Here is a 4,358-nt window from a genome sequence, read left to right as displayed (position 1 = left end):
TTGCAATTATCATGTTTGTAAATATTCAGGAAACCTGGAAAGTAATGACGCTTCGGCGCATTGAATATTCGATAGTCTTAAAAATTCCTTTTTTTACGATCCGGAATTGAAGGGTTGTTGATAACGAGGGTGAATACATTTTTGATAAAAAATATAATCTTGGTAACAAATATCAAGTGCATCGAAATGACATTACTTTCAGATCTCCCTAATATTTCACGAATTTAAAAGTTGTTCAATCCAGAACAACCAACGTAAGTATTACAGTACTGACATTCGTACTAAAATATGTATCGATTGATTGTCTGAAATCTAAAGTAGATGATTACATGATGTTTTTGTTAAGTTATTAAAATAGTTTTCAGAAGTTTAATTTGAAATGGGGGTACGCAAAGCGATAAACAGACCCTTATTGTGATCTAAATATAATCTAGACAATACTTATCATACTAGTATCCAAATATCATACTAGTAATCATACTAGTGTCCATACGAGTTATCATATAGTTTCATCTAAAGGGCACGTTTTCTTTTCTGTTCATGGTTAAAAATACTGTAAAAGGTGATCTAAAAAAATGGGCGTATAGTACTAAAAGTGTATTGCAGAAGTTAGAGAAATGCGAAATGTAGAGAAGATTTGTCTTTATATTTTCTGCAATTCAATTAAAGTCTAAACTTCGACTGCGAAAAAAAAACTTAAAATAAGAGCTTAAATAAACTTAAGACAAAAAGTAAGAATAAAAGTAAGCTAGAATTAAAAATAAAACATAAATGAACTTAAATAAAGTACACGACAATTCTGCGAACTTAACAAGTAAAATAATCGAAGTAATGGATAAGATTTATGATTAAAGGTCACGGAAAATAAAATTCAATAACACTCTGCAACAAAATATCCATTTTACTTCATCAGTAATCTTTCGATGCATTTTGTATGCAGAATTTGCTGTTGGAATAAAAATTAACTCGCTACTTGAATAAAAAGTTCTAAAAATATTTGGCAACTAAAATGGAAGACATTACGTTATTTTGATTCTTTGGAATTGTATATTTTTGAATTTATAAATGACGTTATAAACGAATTTATAAAACATAATCCAACAAAACATATGTTTAAAAAAAAGCGATAGCCAGTTTTTGTGCCCAACCACAATCTTAATTTCATTCATAATCCACAACATTCATAAATATATTGCTATTTATTATAAATACAATATTTTTAAAATATTACTTTTATGAATAGTAAATATGACTATTAAGGGATACAAGTTTTATTATTCTAAATGTATTTTACCACATATAAATTAAAATCACAGATAACATAACTTAATGTTAGTTTTCTTAAAAATAATTTTCTTTTAAAAAAAATTTTAAATTTAATTTTTCTAGAAAATAAAAAGTTGTTATGACCTATAATTTATTGATATTTGACCGAAGTAATGCAGAAAATTTTACTTTCCTTATTTCAATAAATTTTTCTGCTAATGTTACATACGTTCTTTGATTTTTTACTGCTAAGCTGCGCACTAAAAAGTAAAAAAAAAAAAGAAACTAAAAAAAAATCCTATATTTATTTTATTTGCTATTTCCAGTTTTGAAAAAAAAATTTTTTTTTTTAAAAAAAAAAAGCATTTTTGATGTTATTTTATTGCTATACAAAAGGTGTGCATAATCATAGTACCTTTTCTTATGTCAAAACATTTTTATGACATTACCAATAGTTCTAATTCTTGTCAGTTTGTTTCGATGAAGAAGAAACGCAGAACAACGTTTTTTTCTACTAGCAGAAAGGGAAAGAAAGTGATGAAGTCCTTTTAACACATTTTTTCAATTTTTCACGAACTGTATTATATAAGCCGAAAACAATTATTGTTGTTTGTTATTTACCATTGTGCATATTAGTCGCCATTTTTTACTAGTGTGGAATAGTTGATTCCGTGGAGCAACATGGTGCAAAGAAATGAATTTTAAAAAAAAAATCGATATTAAGTGTTTTAAACCAATACTACCGAAAATTTTTTTATAACTACGTTTATTTTTGTATATTTAAATTCTGCTACTTCCACATGATTTTTTTTCCAAATATATATCATTGCATGATCTATATTGTTAAAATCATTCCTTTGAATTTAACAGCAATGGACAAAACTACAAATAATAATTATATTTACTTGTAAAATAATATTCTTGCAACAATTCCTGTACTGATATTTATTCTTCGTATGTAAAATTTCATAAGGTTACGAATTTTTTTAAGCTTTATTATTGATAATACCCTATAAAATAAAATAAGAAAATTTACAATAAAAAATGCAGTTTTGCTTAACTAGCGTATATATAAAAATTTATATTTTTAGTCAATTTTATAAAGTGTAATATGAACAGCTTTTACTTAAATATTTAAAAGACGAATTAAGAATAAATTATCCAAATAACTTGAAATTCAATACGAGCACTATTTAAAGAGTATTAACGTACATTAAAAAGTTTTAAGAACGTTTTTAATAATATTCGATCTTTAGAACAGCAACGTTTAGCGAAAGCTTTCTTTTTACTTAATTTCAAAGAAAAAGAGAAATAAAACGGGAATTAAATAAATAATATCTATTAAACAGCAGTCATTTTTCTAATCGAACATTATTGAAAAAATACTCATTAATTATTTTTTTCAATTTAAAAATATCATTAATATACTTAAAAGATAAATATGAATTTTTACTAGCTTGTATATCAACGAAATTGTACTTTGAATTTGGAAATGAGGCAATTTAAAATGGACACGCATTTTTAAAATAAAAAACTTAGACGGTAGCCGAAATGTATCTGGGGAATAAAAGAAATCACAGGAAACAGGAAGGAAAAATTATCAATCACAAGAATCTATTCAGCCCCATTTCATTGAACATTCCTTTGATGCTATATTTCAACTATATCATTGTGAAAAAGCTAAGGACAAGAAAGAATGTAACATAACCTGAAAGTAATTATCTTATCAGAACGAAAGAATTGCTTGATATTTCAGAGAAAAGTGTAAGATTGTATGAAGTTCAGCAACGACTTTCAGAAAAGTGAATCACGAAACACAATTCATCCATCAATCTGTCTTGACCCACCTTAACCACCTAGACCGATAATCACCCCTTTTAACCACAAATTGAAGCAGAAGGGGGAAAGCATACCTTTTGTCCGACCCTCGACACTTTTGGTAGCATCTTTCAAAAATGTGTCTGCCGCTTGAAGTAAGAAACTAAGAGAGAGGGGAAACGCCAGGAGGGTTTAAACAAATTTAAATACTGACTAAAGTACTAAAATCTAGATAACAAATTCCTTTTTATTACGAATTTTCTTATAAATTATATTATATATCGATATGTTGTAAATAAATTGTAGCTCATAATAGAACAATTGTAGCCTGTCTTTTTTCCTTTCTTCATTATTCAAAAGAAACTATGCCAATGCTCCTGGTGGGACTTGAACCCACAATCTTTGGTTCCGGAGACCAACGCCTTATCCATTGGGCCACAGAAGCACACCCAGTGGAAATGCATGGATTTTAATAATCCAAAAAGCATGCCGAGCACAAATAGCAAAGTATCTTTAATAATCAGAAATTGGTATCAACCATTTAGTTTAATATTAGTTGAAGTCTCTCGAATGGAAGTTAAATATATCCTATTAAATTTAATCTATCATCAGTGGCGTGGTTACTCAGTAGTTAGAAAATCTTAGCACAGCTATTACCTACAATATACATGCGAGATGGGGAATTTAAAATCCTGAGGTCGGTAGTTGAGCAGTACCATGGGTACAGGGATTTGGAGAAAATTTCCTTTCTTTCATAATATATGCCAAAATTGGGGGTCCCGCAGTGGACTGATCGTTAAGACACGGTTCCCAGCAGATCACCGAAGTCAAGCATCACTGGCTGCGGTCAGCGTGCTGGTGGGTGACCACTAGGATCAGTCTGCGTAGGGACCGAGGGTGTGCGGTATGGGTCCTCGTTAAACTGTTCTACCGTAAAGTGCTCGACTTCGCGTGCAGGTCGTCGGGCTACCGAAGCGGGGGTGCCATCCCCTCCAAAGAGGATCAAAATTGTGATGGCATGTCTTCGGATTATCCTCAGAGATGTTTCCCAGACCGTCGCCAATAGCCCATTGTGCAGCTCTAGTGCGACGTAAATTAACAACAACAACCAAAATTGGGGAAGTGCTCCCCCACGAATGAGTGGTGCTGCCACGTATGCATGAGGTTCTGAACTAAGACGCACTTTCACCCTTGTGGTACACTCTTGTGAAACGAAAAGCGCGTAGTCCTGACTTAATTTCCAAAAGGCTAATGACTGGCAAATTTCGTTTGTC

At 30.5% G+C, this 4,358-nt stretch overlaps 1 non-coding gene across 1 annotated transcript; it reads right to left on the bottom strand.

The window, feature by feature from the left end:
• Positions 1-3,456: 3,456 nt before the first annotated feature.
• Positions 3,457-3,529, bottom strand: TRNAR-CCG (transfer RNA arginine (anticodon CCG)). The gene has a single exon. It is a non-coding gene; the product is annotated as a tRNA-Arg (tRNA).
• Positions 3,530-4,358: the final 829 nt, after the last annotated feature.

This window comes from Parasteatoda tepidariorum, chromosome 2 (assembly GCF_043381705.1).
Source record: "Parasteatoda tepidariorum isolate YZ-2023 chromosome 2, CAS_Ptep_4.0, whole genome shotgun sequence".
In the NCBI taxonomy this organism is placed as follows: domain Eukaryota; kingdom Metazoa; phylum Arthropoda; class Arachnida; order Araneae; family Theridiidae; genus Parasteatoda; species Parasteatoda tepidariorum.
This window is presented reverse-complemented; position numbering and strand designations above follow the sequence as displayed.